At 43.7% G+C, this 23,113-nt stretch overlaps 1 long non-coding RNA gene across 1 annotated transcript; it reads right to left on the reverse strand.

The window, feature by feature from the left end:
- Positions 1-3,342: 3,342 nt before the first annotated feature.
- Positions 3,343-22,502, reverse strand: LOC128340007 (uncharacterized). Its single transcript, XR_008313396.1, has 3 exons — positions 21,846-22,502; positions 8,469-8,681; positions 3,343-3,960 (listed from the first exon to the last, which is right to left on the reverse strand). It is a non-coding gene; the product is annotated as an uncharacterized LOC128340007 (long non-coding RNA).
- Between the last annotated feature and the right edge of the window lie 611 nt (positions 22,503-23,113).

Consider the following 23,113-nt stretch of genomic DNA (forward strand, 5'->3'; position numbering starts at 1 on the left):
AACGACCTGAAAACACTGGTGCACCAGCTGGTAACTTCCAGTTTGGACTACTGCAATGCGCTCTATGTCAGGCTGCCTTTGTACATAGTTCGGAAACTTCAGTTAGTTCAAAATGTGGCAGCCAGATTAGTTTCTGGGGTATCCCTGTCCTTAAACAATTGCACAGGTTGCCAATATGTTTCCCGGCAAAGAACAAAATGTTGGTTATTACATTTAAAGCCCTAAATGGATTAGGTGCGGGTAACCTGAGAGACTGTCTTTCTCAGGATGGTACATGGATTATTATATCCTCCCCTGTCCTCAGACAATCCAGGCCCAACAATGGACTGTTCTGAAAAATTTACTGAACCGTTTGTAAAACAATATGACATATTTAGTCTGACTTAAATGCCACTTTTTGTTAGGACTGTGCATTGCATTGACCTGATAATCAGGTCCAAGGCCATCTGAAATAATTCTGCTAAAATTTCTTCTGATATTGGGAAACATAATTCCCAAGGATGTGCTTGTGGCTTGGTCACTCATGTGCTAAACCTCTCTACTTCTCCTTACTTTCCAGGACACTGAAGGGTTAACAAAATTCAGAACTGATAGGCATTCCATGTCTGTACATAAAATTAATACCTCAGATATTTAATTAGTTAACTAAAATATTGTCTCTTTTATTAAATTACGTCCCAACACATTTACAAAATACTAAACAGTGTTGGAGGCTTTACAAAATATTGATAATAAGGAGGATGCTATTTATTTGTTTGATTGTATATATCTGTGTAAACTGCTTTGAGAACTTCTGTTGAAAAGTGGTATATAAATATTTGTTGTATTCGTATTTGTATATGGAAAGTTTTGATGCAGAGGAGTTATATATCAATGTGGATACTGAAAGAGCCAGGAAGAGTGTAATATAATTATCATGGGATAATGAGCAACGGATCAATTGTTATGGTTTAGCAATCAAAGATATTGATGGTTTGATTGTGGTTTGTTTACAGTGTAATGTATTCAGATTCAATAGAAAGGTTTTTTTCCACAGAAGTGGGGTTTGGCCCCCCAGCCCTCCTCCTCACGCTCCCCATCTCCACTGCCCAGGAGGAGCAGCCCCCTCAATCAATCACCTTTATTTCGGTCTTTATTTCGGTTACAATAGCTTAAATGAATGCTGAGGCTAAGACTGGATTTTGTAGGCTCAGCCCATAGTCCCTCTTGGTGGGAGCTGTCATGGCCCTGCAGATTCTTCACACTTTGGCACAGAACTTGGCAGTATTGTGTGTGATGGTGGGGTCGTCCTCTGAGAGGAGCAGCAAGGTATAGAATTTACTTGAGCGACCAGGGTACTTGAGGAGTACTGGCAGGATGAGGTTGTTCTAGAAGGCAGGCTCAGGAAGATTCCACCTGCAGAGAGACTATACCCCACAGCCGCTAGGCACAGAGACTGAGACTAGCAGCAGCAAGCAAGCAAGCAAGCAATCCAAAGCAGCTGGAGCACAGCTAGAGCTCTTCTCAGAAAGCAGAAGAGTCAAGCCAGGCAGGCAGTGACACAGCCAAATGAGTAAAGGCCTTTTTTCAGTAGCCAGACTAGCCTCTCACTAACTCCTAGATTCCTAGATGCCTTGAAAGCAGGTGGAGGGGGGGGGCGGTGGCATGCTGCTGAGATTCACTGTAGGAATTAACTGCATTTCTAATGGACACAACAGCTAGTTTCAGGCCAATGGAACTTTTAGATACAGGCTACAAAGGTCTTACCTATTGGGATCCAGAGAACCTTGTGCATCCAACCTATCTGCTTTCCTCTTCTGACCATAGCCTCTCATGCTGTGTTGGGGGCTGCTTTGGAGAGCTCCTCAACTTTAGGGAGCAGCTTTTCTGATTCAGGGATTAAATAAAAATGCATTATCAGGCAACCAGTGGAGTAAGGCAACAGATCTGAGCCTTAGCTGATAGCAGAAAATAGAAACAGAGGGGTCACCGCAAATTGATTGCTTTGCCAACATTCTCTCTCTCCCTCTCCCCCTCTCCCCATAGATAAGAAAATTTAAATTTGCTTTTTCTATCAGAATTGAAAATATAATATATCGAGACACAAAAATGTCTAACTAGCACTGACACAGGCTAAAAATGAAATGAATATCTTCCTGCAAGATTCTTACCAAATTTGCATGAATCTATGCAGAACACAGATATTCAACAGTAACATCTATAGGACACTGAATGAATTGGTATGTGCATTAAGTTGTGCAGCCAAATCATTCACTTTTTAAAAGGGAATTATTTAAAAAGCTAAACTATAATGACCCAATGTGCTTTAAAAAAAATAATTAATCAAGATGAAATATAGCATCTTTAAAAACGCTCTAACTCTTACTTCTGTGAGCAATCATTACATTCTTGCTTCAAGCATTTTCTGCCATCTAGTGGTGTCTGGTGTATAGCTCTTCATCACTGAGGTGGGGTGTTTGTGTCTGTCTCTGAGACAATTATTCCATTGCAAGTATATTTTCCAAGGGCTCAAAATGCAATGTTTTGTCATTGGGAAAATGCCATTTTCCTTCCACACTCCTCTAGTGAGTGCTGCATCGAATATAACTGCATGGATGGCCCAGGTCCCTACTGAATGGTGCTCATGGCATCACTAATGGCAAGTTACAAACAAGGCAACCCCTCTCCCAATCTGAACCTTTAAAAAAAAAGCATTGGAAGTTTTTATTTTGAAATGGCTCATCTCCTTCCTTTGCCACATAGTCAATCCCTGCAAACAAACAAAGCTGATTTAGCACGAAGGCAAAATCTATTCATTGTGCAAGAAAGAAGGTGGCTGAACTGAAGATAAATACTGCAGATGTAGGAGCTGAGTAGAGCTGCAAAAAGGGAGATCCTGAAATACTACCATCACCCGGAATTGTATGTGTTAGGGTGGGTCCCTTGAATAAATGCCTAAAAACGTCAGAAAAGACCCACTTCACCCAGAAATTACAACCACATAGATTGAAGCAGAAATTATATAGGTTAGATCCAGCAAATAAATACTATCAGATAAAATGGAAGGAAATGAGAATGTACATTTACTGTAACTTTGTGCATATCATTATCCTTGCCAATGTTATCCTCCCCAGCCACTGTTGTCTCCCCTCTGTCAAAATGTAGATGGCATATTCCAAAGGGCATTTTGTCTTGTTGCAGAGGACTCTGTGCATCATGGAAATTTATGGAGCTAACTAATATACATTTGTCTTGGCTTGTTATGAATGAAGAGTGATTCCAGTGTACATGTGTCTTGACTGTGATCCACTGTTACACATAATCTCCTCATATCTCTACTGATCTGATTTAGAAATGTTTTTTTAAAAATTTATTTGGATATTGTCACAATACAAAAGAACAAGGTTGTCAAAAATCATTTTCACTTTTAAAAAGCAGAAATTGTCCATGGTCCAAAGTGTGGGTGTGTTCACGTAGTTTTTCAGTTGGTTTTTTTCCTTTCATCAACCTACATGCTGACTTCCCTACTCCAGGTCTTTATACCTATATACCTCTCAGATTTTTTAAAAAACAGCTAGGCATTTAACTTTGATGCAGAAGCTGTTGAACAGGAAAATGGTTGACAACTCTAGTGCATGATTACTTGTGCACAGTTAACCTGTTTTTCTTTAACCTTAGTTTGCTAAAAATCAAATTCATGTTACTTTGAAACTAAACTTGAGTTGAGTTGGAACTTGGAGTGGTGTAATCCCTGGATAGAGCATTACAAAAAACAAAAACGGTACAGACAGAAATCTTGCACTAACCACAAGACATTTTGGATGTTGTATGCAGGCAGTTCTATTCCTGTGCCTTTCTGTTCTCTTTGCCTGGTTCACTGTTTGCTTGTTGGTTGGTTTGCTGTGAAATCATGGTCATCATTTCGAATAATGTTGTGTCCTAAATATTGTGTTAAGGGCTGTGCATGTAGATTCTCTGTACCTGAATATGACAAGATAATGATAACAAACAGCTCATCTTATGCTTGTTTGAGATATTTAGATGGGTGTTAAGGAAGTCTGTTGCATGTCTTTATTATATAATTCATTAATAAAAATTCATAATAGACTGCATTCCCCACTGGCATTTTCTCTCTTGCTTAAATAACATGGGTCTGCTGACCATCTTCTGAACTCTATCTAGTCTTGAAAGAGAGAAAAAGACCAGACAAGTACTTGAAACAAGCATGGTTGAATGTGTGCCTTCTTGTTGCCATATATGTCACAGCTGTTGTTTCCCTGGAGCAGTCAGGTTTCAAACAACCATTTGAGGTTAACGTCAGGTGAGCATTCTGCTTAGTTTTCCTAGGAGATACAGTATCTGGTTACTATCTCCCTCTGAAAACAGGCAACTGAAATTGCTACGGGAATGGGATGGCAGCATCCCATCCCAAGCTTGTCAGCCTGTCAAAATGCAAAGTCACACAGGGGCATGTTCTCTACCCACTCTCTCGCCCTCCCCTCCTGGCAATCTGTAGATAAAGGGGACAGAACGGTACGATGGGCACTACATGCTTTGCTCTCCAAGAATGAAGCAACAAAGATGAAAGCACATGCACTCAGGTTGGCAACTTAAGCAGGGCAAACCCCATTAGAGCACTAGGATGGCAACATATGGCAGGGTGGTGATACCCAGGGCTGGGTTTAAAAGGCAGCCCCAACCAGGAATTCTTGAATGGCTCAGGTCTACTTTTTGTACAATGATGATGGGAAAGGGGGGCCCACCCCTTCCCCTTGGGAGAAAGTGTGCAGTCCCTAGACTTATTCATGAGAAGGGCAGGCAGCAGGATCAGCATTGCTAACACTGGCAGGGGAGATTCCTTCTCTGTGATGATGATGGTGGATGCTGTTCCTGAGTGAACCACTCACTCATGAGAGTGTAAGGCCAAGGAGATACCCCTTCATGAGAAGAACCGTCTGTGGGGACAGGGGTGTCGGGCAGAATCGCTCATAATGAATGATGATTATCAGTCATCATTATCAGTCTGTGGGAGCTCCCACAGACCACTCTCTCATGAGAGTGTCAGGCCATGGGGGCCGGACAGCAGATGTCACCCATGGGGATGGGTACCCTGGCAACAGCTCTCCCTGTTTTGGCAACTGCCACAAAGAAGCTGTCAAAGTGTTTCCTCTGCCAGCCCATCCACCCATTTGAACTGGGGTCACTAGAAATTGTGGCTCCCCTCTCCCACAATTCCCTGTGGCGGCAGGTCTGCATACGGTACAACTCCTGTCCAAACCTGGAAAATTTGAATAGTTCTGGAATTGAATAGTCCTGGGCAGCCCAGTCTGCCCATCCAGCTATGCCTGGACACAATGGAGCATCAAAACCTCCTTTGAGTGCATGAAAGGCTTCCCTGGAGAGGGGGGTGTCGCTGTGCAAAGGTTTTATTGTTAACCAGAGAGAACGTGGGCCCCACACAAACAAGTTCCCCTTTGCTGCGTTAGCTCAGTTCATGAGCATGCAGTCTGATGGAAGACTGAAGGTTTTTGAGCCTAATGTCCTCCCCAGTAGACTAGTCCTCTCATGAGAGTGCTAGTCGCCTAGCGGCAAGCTGCCAGGGAGCAAAAGTGTGTCTCGATGGACTGCTTTGCTAGGCTGAGCCATTGCAAGAGCAACCTTGGTCACAGCAGGCCAGACTCCAGTATCTTTTGCCCTCCCTCATATACATATCCCCTCCTAGGAAGTCGTCATGTTCCCTTCCCTTTTCCTTTTCTAAGTAACAGGAAAAGAGTGCCACCCAAGATCCCCCCTGCCAGAAACTGTGTTTGTGCAGGGCTGTTTTGTTGCGGGGCTCTTGAGGGAGGCAGTGTCAGAAAAAGGGCTTGAATGGCATGGCATGGCATTTAAATGCTCTTTCCCTGTCGAAGGTGGGTGGACCATGCCAAAAATGTATGATCGCACTCGGCATGTCCCCTTGAATAGTGTGGCCAATGGCTGCCATCCTGGAGACATACTGACACCTTGCTCACAGTCTGATGATTTTTAAATTATTCATTCATTCATTCACTCACTCACTCACTCATTCATTCAATTTATATATCACCCTTCCAAAAATGGCTCAGAGTGGTTTACATCAAAATAAACCATTAAAATCAATTAACAATTAAAAACAAAACTATAAAAACAGCATAAAATAATTAACAATTAAACATTTAAATGGTTAAAAACCCTGGAGAACCTGGCTGAACATTTACAGCAGTTAAAAACAATTTACAACAAATTAAAAACCCTGGAAGGCCAGGCCAAACAGATAGACTTTAAGGGCTCTCTTGAAGGCCAGCAATGAATTCTGGTTATGGATTACTTCCGGGAGTGCATTCCACAGCCCTGGGGCAACTACAGAGAAGGCCCGCCTCTGAGTCACCACCAGACAAACCTCCTCAGATGGACCTCCTCAGATGACCTTAATGTGCAGTGGGGATCATGTAGAAGAAGGCGCTCTCTAAGATAACCTGGACCTAAGCCATTTAGGGCTTTAAAGGTTATGACCAGCACTTTGTATTTTGCCCAGAAACATATCAGTAGCCAGTGCAACTGTTTTAAAACAAGCATAATATGGTCTCTCCAGGTTGCCCCAGAGACCAATCTGGCTGCCGCATTTTGAACTAACTGAAGTTTCCGAACTACGTACAAAGGCAGCCCCATGTAGAGCGCATTGCAATAGTCAAGCTGGAGGTTACCATCTGAGGCACCACTGTTTTGAGGTCATCTTCTTCAAGGAATGGGGCAGTTGTTGAATCAGCTGGAGCTGATAGAAAGCACTCCTGGCCATGGCCTCCACCTGAGATACCAGGGTGAGACTTGGGTCCAGGAGTACACCAAAGCTGTGCACCTGCTCTTTCTGGGAGAGTGTAACCCCACCCCATCCTATCCAGCACAGAATGATCTAACTCATCCCTCAGATTCTGAGCCCCCACAATGAGCACCTCCATCTTGCTTGGATTCAGCTTCAGTTTGTTATCCCTCATCCAGCCCATTACTGACTGTAGGCAGGCATTTAGAGAATGAGTGCCATTTCCTGATAATGAAGATGAAAAGGAGAAGTAGACTTGGGTGTCATCAGCATACTGATAACACCCAGCACCAAACCTCCTGATGACCTCACCTAGCAGTTTCATGTAAATATTAAAAAGCATTGGTGACAGAATGGAGCCCATATAACAGCTCCTGTTTTGAGGAGCAACTGTCACCAAGCTCCACCATCTGGAATCTACCTGAGAGATAGGAGCAGAACCACTGCAAAGCAGTGCCCCCTATCCCCAACTCCCAAGGCAATCCAGAAGGATACCATGGTCGATGGTCCCGAACGCTGCTGAGAGATCCAAAAGAAGCAGTAGAGTCACACTCCTTCTGACAAATTCTTGGTAAAGGTCAGGGGATGATGCTGATGATGCCAGTGCTATGGAGTTTGCTGGGATGGGACCAGGAAGAGGGAGGGGCTCCCCTACCCTAAAAACAGAGGTTGCCAGACAGAGAATGACCATACATTACAGTGCAGTGGTTTCAAACCATAGTTACCGCACAGAGAGAGAGAGAGAGAGAGAGAGAGAGAGAGAGAGAAAGAGAGAGAGAGAGAGAGAGAGAGAGAGCAGGCAGCAGGAGCTGGGTGTCAAGAATTTCATGCTGTCTACTCTACACTGGTGCAGGATAAAATGTTTTTGTTTAATATCCTGTACTGCCATCACCACCATGAGAAACCTGTGGTAGGGCCTCACCCATTTTACATTTCTCCCCCACCCAAATCAATGGATATTTCTCCCCCCGCTCCCGCAAGACACCCCCCCCGCCATTTCACCTGCAAATACGGTGGTGAAAATGGGAGGGAACCACGTGGATCAATCTTAATCCGTGTACATTGATCCCAATCCCTTTTGGAAAACACTTTAAGTTTTGATCTATACAGTGAAAATTTTCTGTGCATCTAATTTTTGTGCCAGGTCTATTCCAAAGTTTTGAACATTTGACACAAACCATATCATGGAGTTTCTGATCAGAATACTTAAATAAATAAGGAAGCATTCAAGAGCTATAGAAGTTATACAGCATGAGGAAGGATGGGACATGCCTCATACCCAGAAGAGAAGACACACTTTTTCCTTTCGGGGTGAAAGAGGAGGGGGGGACCATTCCATAGTTTGTACACTAGAGGGCAATGCTTTCTTTTGAATATTTAAGAGAAGTAAGCATAAATATCTTGTAGTTTGTGTGAAACTTGTGATATCCTTTTGGCTAGCATTTTTATGGAGCCATTCTTATTTTTAGATAAACCATTCAAAACTAGATACCTTGACCTCTTGGTGATTTTCAGGCAATGTAATTGCCCCACTTGTTTAAGCACCATCCTGAACCACATCAGCCTTTCCCTTTCCTCAGCTTGCCCATCTGCCTCATAGCTTATCAGCCCAATGTTCATGGCTATATTATACTGTTCCCACTCCGAAGCTTACCTGCAGCTCTCTCAAGATCTTCATATTTGAACGAGCAATGAAGACTGCACACAGCCACTCTCTGATCATCCACAGGGGTGCTTCCTTAGTTACAGTTCCGTATTTCCATTCTGTTTCCCTAGCCACCTTCAGTGCTTTCACCTTCGGTTCCCCCTGTTTGGGTCCTCAGTTCTGCTTCCTGGCCACACCAGCCAAGCATACACCTGCTAACTCCTGAACATCCACAAAAAGCAGGTACAAATTATTTCATTTTCCCTTAGGACCTCTCATTACTTGTCTAATTATTCAGCAAAAGTCATGAAAAGGGGTGTGTATGTTGATATTTACCTTTATTCAGATGCCATAAACATGATAAAACAGAAACACTGAGATGCCAAAGTGAACAGTAGATCTAAATCTTTATTGTTCTAATCCAGGGATTCCCAACTATGAGTCCCCAGATATAGTTGGACTACAACTTCCATCTTCCCCAGCCACAATTAGGGATGTGCGAACCGGTTCGAATTCAAACCAGGGTGGTTCAAAGGTTCGAATTCGAACCGAACCAGCCATCAGGTTCAAGCTTCAGGTTCGAATTCGAACCGAACCAGGGGGTGGTTCGATTCGAACCGGTTACAACTGGTTCAAAATGGTTTGGACATCCAAAAATTGGTAGGATGGTAGCTGACACCCAGGGGTACCTGCCACCCAAACCCCAAAGCAATCGGACACTCATACGATTTTTTATGAATTTTTGAAAAATATTTTTATTTTTTCTCATAGGGTATAATGGGACTAGAACCAGCCCATTATTCCTTATTGTGGAGCACCCATGGGTGCCAACAACCATGCAAACCCTGAAGCAATTGGACATCCCTATGATTTTTTAAAGAATATTTGAAATATTTTAAATTATTTTTCTCATAGTGTATAATGGGACCAGAACCAGCCCATATCCCCTATTATGGAGCACCTAGGGGTACAAAAGTGGGGTGGGTTGTAGACAACCAGGGGTGCCTACTATCCACAAAGTTCCAAGGCAATCGGACACTCCTCTGATTATTGGTGAATTTTAAAATTATTTTGGAATTCCTCATAGAGAATAATGAGGATTGCAGCAAATATATAGCTTCACGTCAGGGAGAAAGGGGTGCTCTAGAGTGGATTGTGGTGGGTGGTAGTTCCCAAGGTGGGCAAGGAAGCTATCAGGATTATTTGAAAGGAATGGGGCAAAAGGCTGATTTTTAAGTGATTTTTGAAGTTTATGCGTCTTTAAGGTTTTTCTCCATAAAGAAGCATGGAGGTGTCAGCAAATGCGTAGCTTCACGTCAGGGGCAAAGGGGTGGCCTAGAGCAGAGTGTGGTGGGTGGTAGTGCCCAAGGGGGGCCAGGTAGCTATCAGAATTATTTGAAAGGAATTGGGCAAAGGGCTGGTTTTTAAGTGATTTTGAAGTTTATGTGTCTTTAAGGTTAGCAGATGAGAGTGGATTCATGGTTTGTCATTGAAAATCTTATATGCTACCAACGAATCTACACTCAGAATACTTCAGGAACAACAAAACCCAGTATTAACCCATGGGGGTGGTTAGCACCCTCTGTGCACACCACCACCACTCACTCTGGGCCACCCCAGCACCCCACAAGTGGCTTTAAGGTTTTTCTCCATAGGGAAGAATGGAGGTTTCAGCAGCCCCATAACTGCACTTGGGGGGTGCTGGGGTGGCCCAGAGCGAGGGTGCCAACCACCTCCATGGGTTGCTAACCCATGGGGTACTGGGTTTTGTTGTTTCTGGCCAGAGGCATAATGGCCAGGGAGGGTCCTCCTCATGAGCAACTTGGCCACAGGGAGGGTTTCCCCCCACATCAGCCTAAGAAGCTTTCTACCCATGACTTAATACAAAGTATTTAACTTCTGTGTATGCAAATGGTAAAATATCAGTTTTAGTCCATATTGTTCTGCTGCTGTAAACTCGCTGCTGAAAATTCTCTAGCTACGTCAATACTCTGAGAACTAGGGTTGCCAGTTCCAGATGGTTAAAAAAAGTTATATCCATCACCAAAACAGTGAAAATAGGGGGTGCTTTTTACCAAAAAAAGTCTCCAAAAAGTCTCCACTTAGCATAACATTTGAATATGTTTATTGGTATTATATGTGCATATCTGGATAAAAATTGGATAATCTGAGAATAAATACAGCTCACCATTGTAGAGCTGATGACCAGGTGAGCTGTCTGCTGTCTCGGTGCTGAGTTTTCAAGGCCCCTGCTTCTTAACTGTAAATTCCTCACCTGGTTAGGCTTATCACACAAAGAGTCCTCCTTTCCCATGGAGGAGGTCCTCCTCACCCAGCCTGCTCTCCCCAGCAAGGCCAGCCACTTTAACTCTTGGCTTGAGGCATAGGCGTAACTATAGGGGGGCAGGGGGGCACGTGCCCCGGGCACTACGGCGGGGGCACCAAAAAGTGCCCCCGCCGATTTGCTGGAAAAAAATTTTTTTTTGATTTTTTTTTTTTTTGCAGAGCAGTCCCCCTCCCCCAGTCCCAGCACCCACCCCCCCATTGGCATTGCTCATCCAGCACTGGGTGCCGTGGCGTCTTCGTAGTCCAAGTCTCTGACTCTCACTCCCCGGCGCACCCCGCCGCCCCGCCACCAGTAGCGCATGCGTCGAGAGGAGGACATGCACCAGAGCAAACTTCCTGAACAACTCCCTCTTCTGAACAACTTCCTGAATGCCCGAACCAGTTCCCCTTTTTGCTCATTCAAGTCCTTCCTCCCCTATAATCTAACCACGTTTTAACTGAAAAGGTTCAGGGAGGGGGAGATGGGGGGATGTGGAACCTTGGGTAATGCATGTAATGCAAGCTAATTTAATTATATGTCATCATTAAAATGGATTAGCTGTTTCAGCCCATCAGGAAAGTCTAAACCTCCACCAATTTAATTAACCAGACTGAAAATCAGATGAACAGAGAATGTTTTAATGAAAGGTGGTATATATATTTAACAATAAGTAAAACTATCATTAGGAGCAATTAGCGATTACTTAAACATTGGTGCTGCCAAGCAATTTGTAAATAAAACTAGAAGCCCTTTGAAAATAAGCTGGAATTAATTGTAGGTTGGGCAGGGGGTGAAAGTATATACTTCTAAACATTTATTGTTAAATTTATATACCACCTTTCATTAAAAACAACCCCAAAGTGGTTTGGTTTTAGTCATGGATTTTAATTTTAATTGCTCTTCTTGTCAATGTGATGAAGATTAGTTAAATCTGAGTGGTCTTAGGCAACCAATGTTGCATCTGAAATGCCATTTCATTTTTTATTGTCATAAATACTCTCCAACCAATTTAAATAGCAAAGGTGTATATTATCGCTTTATTCAATTGCAGGGAATCTCAAAAAAGCAGGATTTGCAACTAAGGCAGTGCATATCTTCTCTAAAATGGCCCTTTTATAGTTTTTCTAACTTTGAAATCGTAACATAAAACAAAGCATAAATGCATAAATGCTTCCCCCTCCATTTGAAACCTTTTCTGGTGTCAATAGCGCATGGTTTTGGAAAAGGGGAATCTTTCTTTAACAGCGGGAGAATAAGGAGTCTTTAGCACTATCACCCTAGTCCCTCGAATTACTTTGGAGTCCTTGGTTTTCATTTTGTTAAAATACAGTCACTCACAAGGGAAAGTCAGGAACAGAACCAGGGCGTGAGGGAGGGGCATCATAATCATAACAATCATCATTGCATCATAATTCTGATGTTTGAGATACAAGCCAACTTCACAGGGTTGTTGTGAGGAAAAACCTAAGTATGTAGTGCATTTTGAAATTTTTGGTAATTTTTGTAATTTTTTAAATTTTTAAAATAAAAGTTTTCTGAAACATGTGTGTCAGTCAGATGTATGTTGGGGCGGCGGCGGGGGGGACGCGGTGGGGGGGCGCAATTTCAGTGCTTGCCCCGGGTGCCATTTTCCCTAGTTACGCCTCTGGCTTGAGGCAGGGCAGCCAGCTCGCTACTGAGCCAGCCTCTTTACCACAGTGCATGAGCAGTCTCCCACTCGCTAGCTGTTCTCTGTAGCAAGGTAACACCAGCATCAACCACTGGAGGAATGCTGAGCTGGGTATGGATAGGGCCATTTATCTCTCCATGATAAATATATATGATTCACCACTTTAAAGGGTACCTTTTAACTCAGTTAGCAGGGGTAGCTGCTAACTGTGTAAAGTTAGCTAACTCCTAACTTCTCAGTGGCCACCACTGCCACCACATGTAGGAAGGAAGCTGCACCTGTGGGGCCCATCTATTTGTGCTCCTACATCATGTGGCTCTACAACCTGCCACTGAAGCAGAACCTCCCTTCTGGCTTCCCCCATTGGATGGTGGGCCGGTAGGAAGGGGAAAGAGACAGAGGAAGAGAAGCTTCTCACAAGAGCAAGGTGTTCTGAGTGAACAAAATGTTCCAGCTGCTCCCCAGAATTTCAGACACCACAACACATGCAAAACAAAAAAAGTTATTTGATCCCCAAAATAGTCTCTCTTCCTCCTAATGGAAAAAAAAGTCATTTGGTCCCCCAAATAGTTGCATTTCCTCTATAACAGTCCCTAGCTGGCAACCCTAATGAGAACTGTAGGCCTTCTCAAAATGTAATTTTTACAAACATCACTAGAAACACTTACATTTAAAAAGTACTTTGTAAAGGAAGGCAGTGGAAGCAACTCATTTTAAGCCAATGCATATATGTATTATTCATGTGCTTTGGAGGCCAAAATATCACTGCATTTCCATTAGATTACTGATTGCCCCACAGGTATAACTGATCTACCTCTTTGTCTAACCCTGTTGTGCTTATAGGGTGATAACTGACCCTAAAGGAGTATAAAACATTTCTAAATAAGTTGTTCTACTAAGAACTAATCTGTCCACTTCCCTTCACTAAACCTACAACTGGACTAAATTTGGTCCAACTTGGTAAGGCAGTTCACAAGTTAGCCCAATTGCACTTAAAACCGCCTTGAGCCATTTTGGAAGGGCGGTATACTAATCAAATAAATAAATAAATAAATAAATATGTTTACGTATACCTGCCATCTTGAATTGGGGTGGATGACATCACACCATTGAGGTGTCCCTGTGAGTCACTCACTACAATTGCACCAAATTTGGTTCAAAATGGTTAAATGGTCCACAAGTTAGCCCACTTGCACCTCACATGTCTGCCATCTTGGATCAGGGTGGATGACATCATCACAAACTATGCCATTGAGGCATCCCTGTGTGTCCCTACACCTGTAGCAAATCTGGTTCAAATCGGTTAGGCAGTTCACAAGTTAGCCCACTTGCACCTCAAATGTTTACGCATCCGCCGTCTTGAATTGGGGTGGATAACATCATCACAAACTACACCCTTGAGGCATCCCTATGTGTCCCTACAGCTGTAGCAAATTTGATTCAAATCAGTTAGTTGGTCCACAAATTGGCCCAATTGCACTTCAAATGTTTACGTGCGTCTGCCATCTTGAACTGGGGTGGTTGACATCATCACAAACTATGCTGTTGAGGTGTCCCTATGCGTCCTTACAACTGTACTCGATTTGGTTCATATTGGTCCAGGCATTGCGAAGTTGATAGTGGGACACACACACACACACGGAATGCCAGGTGATCTCATAAGCCTACTGGAAAGTAGGCTAAAAAGCTCCCCTAAGAACTACCCTATGCTGCATATTCCGACAATAAAATAGTAAATTGTTGTATATGTCTCAACCTGCCTCAGTTAGGGATGTGCATGAACATCCCTAGGTACTGGCTACCTGTCAGCCCCCCACTTCCCCCCCACCCCAACTCTCTCTTTAAAAAAAAGCAGGCATCCTGGACTGCAGTGTTCCTGCTTGCAGTCCCTATCAGTATTGTCTTGCTCATGGTCGGCATGCACGTGCATGGCACTCCCTTTATGGAGAACACTGGTGGGAGGAAAGTGGCAGGTTGGGGGCTGACAAGTAGGCAGCACCTTCCTTAAAGCAACACCCTGCCCTTCTAGCCAGTTCAAACGCCAGCAGACGGAACCCATTCGGCGCTCCAGGAAGGGCTCCAAGCTCTGAACGGGTTCCATGCACATCCCCAGCCTTCATCCCACTGCAGTTTTCTTTTTAATGCCAGGATTTAATTAAAATAGCATACAGGGGTCAGTTAGAGCCCAACTGAAGTGGAAGTGAAAAAATGAAATCATGCATGTCCATGGCACTGGGACGTCTATATAACTTCAACATGATGGAAACAATCTCTTTCAACAGTACCATAATAAATGTTGATTCAGCAGTTAAGATAACAACAACAAGAATTATATATATCTTTTTCACAAAAGTGTCCAAAGTGGTTTACATATAAAAATAATAAATAAACAAATAAAATGGCTCCCTGTCCTCAAAGGGCTCACAATCTAAAAAGAGACATAAGGTAGACACCAGAAACAGTCACTGGAGGAATGCTGTGCTGGGGGTGGATAGGCCCAGTTGCTCTTTCCCCCTAAATAAAGAGAATCACCATGTTTAAAAGGTGTTTCTTTGTCTAGTTAGCAGGGGTTAAACAGATGTTGGCCAATCCGGTTTTTAAAAATTCATCCCTCCAGGAGATTATGAACTGAAGTTATATGTTAGAGCTCTTAGGAATAAACCCTGTGGGTTACAGTCCCAGATACCACCCCTATACTATAAATAATTATAATTTTTAATACAGTTCCATATTATGTCAACATTAATTTTGAAAAAGATGTATTTGAGATACTCTGACTAAATGAGGGCCCATGTGACCTCAATTAGTAAGGCACTATATATAGGCATGGAGGAGTAAAGCAACTATTTGCAATGTTAAAAAATAACTTTGTAAAAACAGGCCAGTTATGCTAGTCCAGTTTTCCCTTAGTTATTTAATTTCAAAGCCAATAGATGCAAGAGTGTAGCATTTCCAAGGCAAGAATGACTTTTATTTCCATATTTTTGCTATCTTGGCAAAGAGGCACCTTTTAACGTGGTGATTTTCTTTATTTAGCAGGGAGAGAGTAACTGGCCCTCTCCACCCCCAGCACAGTACCTACAATGACTGTTGCTGGTGTCTATCTTATATTTCTTTTTAGATTGTGAGCCCTTTGGGGACAGAGATCCATCTTATTTATTTATTTATTTATTTATTTATTTATTTATTTATTTATTATTTCTCTGTGTAAACCGCCCTGATCCATTTTTGGAAGGGCGGTATAGAAATCAAATGAATGAATGAATGAATAAAACAAGCAGTTACTCATTGCTTTTGACATTACACGTTGGTGTTAATAAAGGGGTTCCCCACCCTTAAAGACAAAAAAACCCAAATTGCATTATTTTAGAATTCCAAAAGAGTGAATAAAATATAAATTTCAGAAGTTCCATTCCCTGCTCTATTATGTACCCCACCCACCTCCAAATCAGACCAAGGCTCAAAAGGTCTGGAGAAGAACCTACACTCTCGCTAATGTTTTTCTGTGTCTTGGCCATGCTAAATTTCTGCGGAGAGTGGTACTTTTAGCATTGCAGAAAGGCAGAGACTAACAATACATCTGAGGTTTTCTCCTCCATGGAGAGAGCCAACTAGTCCCTGCAACCATGGCTGTTTGTTTCAAGAGGTGAGCTGCAGGGATGGGGGAAGGCAGCCTTAGGAACATAGAAAGCTGTCTTATACCTAGTCAGACCATTGGTCCATCTAGCTCAGTATTGTCTATGCTGACCAGCAGCAGCTTCTCCAAGGTTTTAGGCAGGAGTGTCTTTCAGCTTTACCTAGAGATGCCAGGAATCAAACCTGGGACCTTCCACATGCAAAGCAGATACTTTACCACTGAGCTAAGGCCCCATCCCCAAAGGTGGTATACATGGGTCTCCTATCCAAGCACTGACCACACCAAGACCTGCTTAGCTTCAGCAAGATGACTGTATCAAGTGCCCTTAGACCATGCTCTGGGACCCCAAAAAGAAAGTCCCCTGCCCCCTACCTATGCCCCTGCACACAACAAAAAGAAAGGATTGAATCTCAAGAATTAAACCATCTCCCCTCCTTTAGCCCAGCTCATCAGGCAAGTGATGGATGCTTGTCCAAGGACAAGCTCCTTGGTGCTATCTGAAGGAGTTCTACCTCAGCATTCTGACTAGAGCGGGGATGGATTGGCAGTAATACCAGCCCACTCAAAATCATTCTACCCTTGATCTTAGCAAGTCTGGGCTGAGTGCAAATGAAGAAGCCCAGGCCATGTTCCATCTGTTCACTGACCAGAACTCCAGGAAAGATCTCCTCTCTGGCTTATCCAAACCCAGCATTTGGAGCCAAGCAAGCTGAGGAGTGTGCCTCCCACCAGATCAATCAGTAGGGACCTCACTTTGGAGAAAGGTGCTGCCTTCCTCCTATCTCGTGCTCTGGCTAGAGTGGTGAGAACAGATTTTTTGGTCAAGAAACTCAAACCATTGTATATGTTAGAGGTTGTTGATTCTTACCCACAATAGGTAAAACAGCAGAGCACTAAGGAATGAGCACACACTCCAGTTACAGAGTAGGTAGCAGAGGATGGTTTGGATATTGCAGCTATTTAGAGAAAACACATGGAGATCCTTGTGTGACTAAACACTAAACACTAAACATTTATTGGTTAAATACACTTAGACAGGAAAGACCTATATCTAATCTAAAGGACTACATAGTGGATAGGTAGGAGGAGAGAGAGAGAGAGAGAGAGAGAGAGAGAGAGAGAGAGAGAGAGATGTTTCCATCTGCTCTCTAGGAGGAAAGGAAGGATTGTTGTGACTCTGCACAGGAAGTGCGGCAGAGTCAGTTCAGGGGTCATAGAGTAGGGACAGATAGGGAGACCCTGACTCACTGTCTCTACTCCCAATGCCCCAGTGGTCATTAGGACAGTTGGTGCAAAAGGTCGATGCACTGGAAGTTCATCTCCAACAGTATAATCAGAGAGAAACAGTCGATTTATTCTGAACTAAATTAGGGGAGATTGAATCCAACAAGAACGGAGATTTAAATTAGAATCGTATGCTGAGTAGTTTCCCATGAGGAAGAATATTATATTCAAAATGTTTTGGGACGACCACCTTATTAATAAACCTATGCAACACCCCTTAATTTTTCTTTCATTCATTCTGCTGGGTAGTGTGGTGCTTCTTTTGGTGGCAGTTCTGTAAATATATAAGCCAGTACTGGCAGCAGTTTCTCCAAGGTGGCAGGCAGGAGTCTCTCTCAGCCCTATCTTGGAAATGCTAGGGAGGGAATTCCAAACCTTCTGCATGCAAGCATGCAGAGGCTCTTCCCAGAGCAGCCCCATCCCCAAAGGGAATATCTTTAGTGCTCACACATGTAGTCTCCCATTCAAATGCAAACCAGGGTGGACCCTGCTTAGCAAAGGGGGCACTTCATGACACTCTTGTTCAGTTGGTGATTCTGAGTGTAACAATGTCCTTTCTGGCATGAATAGCAGAGGTGGAGAACTGGAACAGCAAACTCACAAGGGCAGTAGACATGATTGCACCTAAGCGTCCTCTCCGACCCGCTTCAAAATTGGCCCCCTGGTATACGGAAGAACTACAGGGGCTGAAGCGGCAAGGTAGAAGACTGGAGTGCAAGTGGAGGAAGACTTGACTCGAATCCGACAGATTACAACATAGAGCATATTTGAAGCTCTATGCTCTGACTATACGGGCAGCAAAGAAGCAATTCTTTTCGGCCCGTATTGCATCTGCAAGTTCACGTCCAGTGGAGTTGTTCAGGGTTGTGAGAGGGCTAGTGAGTGCCTCTCCTCCCTTGAATCAGAATTTGGAACCATCTATTACCCCTATGACGTGTTTAATGATTTTTTTGTGGATAAAATCTCTTGTATTCAGGCCGACTTGAATTTAGACCCCACAATTACTGCAGTGTCTGAAACAGAGGTGTCCAGTGACTCCTCTTATGTGGTTACACTGGATCAGTTTCAGTTTGTGACTTGTGAGGATGTGGACAAGGTGCTTGGAGCAATGTGGCCTACCACCTGTTCTCTTGACCCTTGCCCGACAAGGCTAATATTATCTGGCAGGGAGGTTGTTGTAGAAGGCCTAGTAGAGATCATAAATGCTTCTCTGAGGGAGGGCAGGATGCCTCCTTGTCTTAAAGCGGCAATTATTAGACCACTTCTGAAGAAGCCTGCCTTGGATTCCTCAGAGTTGAGCAACTACAGGCCTGTCTCCAACCTTCCGTGGCTGGGCAAGGTAATTGAGAGGGTGGTGCCATCCCAACTCCAGGAAGTCTTGGATGAAACTGATTATCTAGGCCCGTTTCAGATCGGCCTTCGGGTAGGCTATGGAGTGGAGACTGCCTTGGTCAACCTGATGGATGATCTTCAGTTGGGAATTGACAGAAGAAGTGCGACTCTGTTCGTCCTTTTGGATCTCTCAGCGGCTTTCGATACTATCGACCATAGTATCCTTCTGGAGCGTCTGAGGGGGTTGGGGGTGGGAGGCATTGCTTTGCAGTGGTTCCACTCTTATCTCTCGGGCAGATTCCAGATGGTGTCCCTCGGGGACTGTTGTTCTTCAAAAACTGAACTTCAGTATGGTGTCCCTCAGGGCTCCGTATTGGCTCCGATGTTGTTTAACATCTATATGAAACCGCTGGGAGAGATCATCAGGAGATTTGGTGCAGGGTGTTATCAGTATGCTGATGACACCCAAATCTATTTCTCCATGTCAGCATCATCAAGAGAAGGCATAACCTCCCTAAATGCCTGCCTGGAGGCAGTGATGGGCTGGATGTGGGATAACAAACTGAATCCAGATAAGACGGAGGTACTCATTGTGCGGGGTCGGAACTTGGGAGATGATTTTGATCTGCCTGTTCTGGATGGGGTCACACTTCCCCAGAAGGAACAGGTATGCAGTCTGGGGGTGCTTCTGGACACTAAACTCTCCCTGGTGTCCCAGGTTGAGGCAGTGGCCAGAGGTGTCTTTTATCAGCTTCGACTGATATGCCAACTTCGGCTGATACGTCATTTATCTTTCTTGAGATAAATGACCTCAGAATAGTCATTTAGAATAGTGACCATCTGCTGTTCACCTCCACACTTGACTACTGCAATGTGCGCTATGTGAGGCTGCCTTTGTACGTAGTCCGGAAACTGCAGTTAGTCCAGAATGCAGCAGCCAGATTGGTCTCTGGGTCATCTCGGAGAGACCATATCCATTCATTCATTCATTCATTCAATTTCTATACCGCCCTTCCAAAAATGACTCAGGGCGGTTTACACAGTGAAATAACAAATAAATAAGATGGATCCCTGTCCCCAAAGGGCTCACAATCTAAAAAGAAACATAAGATAGACACCAGCAACAGTCACTGGAGGTGCTGTGCTGGGGGTGGATGGGGCCAGTTACTCTCTCCCTGCTAAATAAAGAGAATCACCACATTAAAAGGTGCCTCTTTGCCAAGTTAGCAGGGGTATCACTCCCATCTTAAAAGGTTTACACTGGCTACCAATAAGTTTCCAGGCAAAGTACAAGGTGCTGGTTATAACCTATAAAGCCCTATGCAGCTTGGGCCCTGTCTATTTAAGAGAACTCCTTCTTTGCTATGAACCACACTTCCCATTGCGATAATCTGGAGAGGTTTGTCTGCAGTTGCCACTGGCTCGTCTACTGCCAATCGGGGACGGGCCTTCTCCATTGCAGCCCCAAGGCTTTGAAACACACTTCCTGCTGAAATAAGAGCCTCCCCATCTCTTACAACTTTTAAAAAGCCAGTCAAGACGTATTTGATCACCCAGGCTTTTAATTAGACATTGTTTTAACTGAGTTTTAATTGTGTTTTAATAGTTCTATCATTTTAAATTTTAATGTGTTAATCTTTTTATTGGTTTTGTAAACCGCCCAGAGAACTCGCGTTTTGGGTGGTATAAAAATATGATAAATAAAAATAATAAATAAATAATAATTTAATAATTTAAATCAGTTAATCATTTTGATATTTGTTTATTGATTGATTTGATTTTTTAGAGTTAAGGGTGGGTGGCCCTGTGCTTGACCTCCCTCCCTGGCAGCAACCCATTTCCCCGCCACCACTCACCCTTGCTCCTGAGCCCCTCTGCTGCTCTTGGGTCCAGGAGCTGGCCCTGGCGAGGGTGGGGGGGGGAAGCGGCAGGCATGGTAAGGATGTGCCGCTGCCTCGCCAGCTCACTGCCACCACTCCCCCGGCTCTCAAACCCCTCTGCTGCTATCCAGGCTGGAAGCCTGATGGGAATGAGGGCATGCATGTGCCCTGTGTCTCCACCAGGGCACATTTGCACCCTCATTCACTGAAAACTCTCAGCCCCAAAAGCAGTAGAGGGGAGCAGGAATCAGGGGAGTGGTGGAGGTGGTTGTGGACGATGAGGCAGTGGCACGCCCATCCTGGTCCCACAGCAGCACACCCACACCTACTGCCCTTTCCCCCCACCCACTAGCCAGGGCTAGCTCCTGGGCCCAAGAGTAGCAGAGGAGCTCAAGAGCAAGGGTGAGTGGTGGCCGGGAAGTGGCTGGCAGCATGCAGCAGCAGCAGCAGCGCCTGCCCTTGCCCCCATCTCACAGGCCTATGCCACCTCACCACTGCTCCTGCCACCCCGACACCTGCTCACTCACGAGGGCCGGCTGGCTCCACTGTAGGCCAGGAAAACCATGCCTGTGGGCAGAATCCAGCCTGTGGGCCATGTGATGTGCAGGCCTTGTTTAGATTCAAAATGCTTCATCTTCTGTTTGCTTGTAGTCCCTATATGGGCACAGTAGATGTGACTATGAGGAATTTGATTGAAGCATGCATTTCAGCATATAGAATGCTGTTGAGCAATCAATAAATATTGTTGTAGCAATATTTTGGCTTTATGCTGCTCGAGAGCACATAGGAGAGGATTTGGTTTCTCCTGCATTTCCTCAAGACCCCTAGAATAAGGATCTTTCTGTTCAGATATTATATTCCTCTCCACAGTTTTGTACAATAACACCTAATAGCATTGCCCTGCTTCTCCAGATCTAATAAGAATTTGACAGGGTATCCAGATCACTTCATATTACATCATTCTGAGCTTAAAGCTTGCAAAATGTCAGGGAACCGTATTCACAGAAAACAATATTCTGTGGCTGAAATGTTCGACAAACTAAGCCCCATATATATATATATATATATATATATATATATATATATATATATATATATATATATATTCATTCCAAGGCTGCAATAATGGCTATTAGTAAAGGAGTTTCCAGTTTTTCTTACTCTGTTTACAGCTAGGAGTGTAATGTTTTAACATTAGGCAGAAAAGTAAGTTTCCAAAAGCAAGGACCTTAGCAACAAGCAAAAAGATGCCGTTTACCAGCCAAGACATGTGGTACTTCCATTAGCCCAGAGGTTTCAAATCAGGATCCCTCAAGATCGGCTGCACACAGAAGCCGCTTCATTCAGTCTTAGCTGCTTGCATGATTTTTTTTTTCTTCAATTCCACACTGCACAAATAATTTGGCTGAGTATGAGATGATTCCTGGAATTTAAAGTTCTTGGAACAATATACATTAAAGCAACTTTCTAGCTTTTTATCAATATGTTTGAACAATTAGGAAGAAAGGAAACCACAGAAAAAGTTAAGATGTCAAGATGAAATTGGAGATGAGTGAGCCCATCCAAGATAAATCTGGAGAATATTCCATGGAATTTGAAAGCTTGGTGGATTCGCGACAAAACAGGGCACTTACTAGCATCTGTCAGGTCATGTACTAATCTTACCCAAAGTCTCTGGTCCCTGGCACACCAGTGGTGTCATCAGTGCATGCAAAGGCTTAGAGATCTCCATACTTGCTGGGTCATGCAAAGCATGCATTGTCCTCTCAGGGCCGCTTACCTGATTTGAACTGAGAAGCTGCTTGCAGCTCACAAGTCTACACAGCATGAATTGAGTTGCTGCACCCACTATGACTCCACAGGGCACCATCTACGCAAGCTTAAAGGCCTCCATGGCAGGCATCTAAGTACCATATTTACCTGAATAGAAGACAACTCCAAATAGAAGAAGACACCCTTAAAAATAGAAGTTAAATACAGGTTCTACCTAAAAGGAGACAACTTTGAATTTAAGACACTCCCCCAATTTCTAACATCAAAGATTTTAGGGGGAAAGCTAGTCTTGGATTTAGGTAAACACAGTAGCATTTGCTTGGCATTTTATGACAAGAAACTGACACACTTTTCTGAATTATAAGAGAGTTGGATTTTTTCTTTCTGTGCCACATGCACATCCATCTTTTTATTTCTAAAATATACAAGGTGGCATAATCAAGACAATTACATAATCTTAAAGTCATGCCCCTGTTCACACATTATCGGTTATCGGTACACTAATACATGATTTTGTGTGAATGACTGCACGTGTGTTTACTTTGAAAGTGAACCTGGGTCCAGGCCCCCTCAAATGCAGAGTATAGAGAGGAAGCGTGCTACAGTTTGTGCGTTGAACATAATGGCTAAATAATTGTACATCGTACAAATTGGTGCATGTGTACACTGTCTACAGATTGTATGTGCATTGAATATAACATTTGAATAGGGCTTGTAATATAAAAAGAGCAACCAACAGCAAGTGTTAAAACC

Source organism: Hemicordylus capensis, chromosome 1 (genome assembly GCF_027244095.1).
Source record: "Hemicordylus capensis ecotype Gifberg chromosome 1, rHemCap1.1.pri, whole genome shotgun sequence".
NCBI lineage: Eukaryota > Metazoa > Chordata > Lepidosauria > Squamata > Cordylidae > Hemicordylus > Hemicordylus capensis.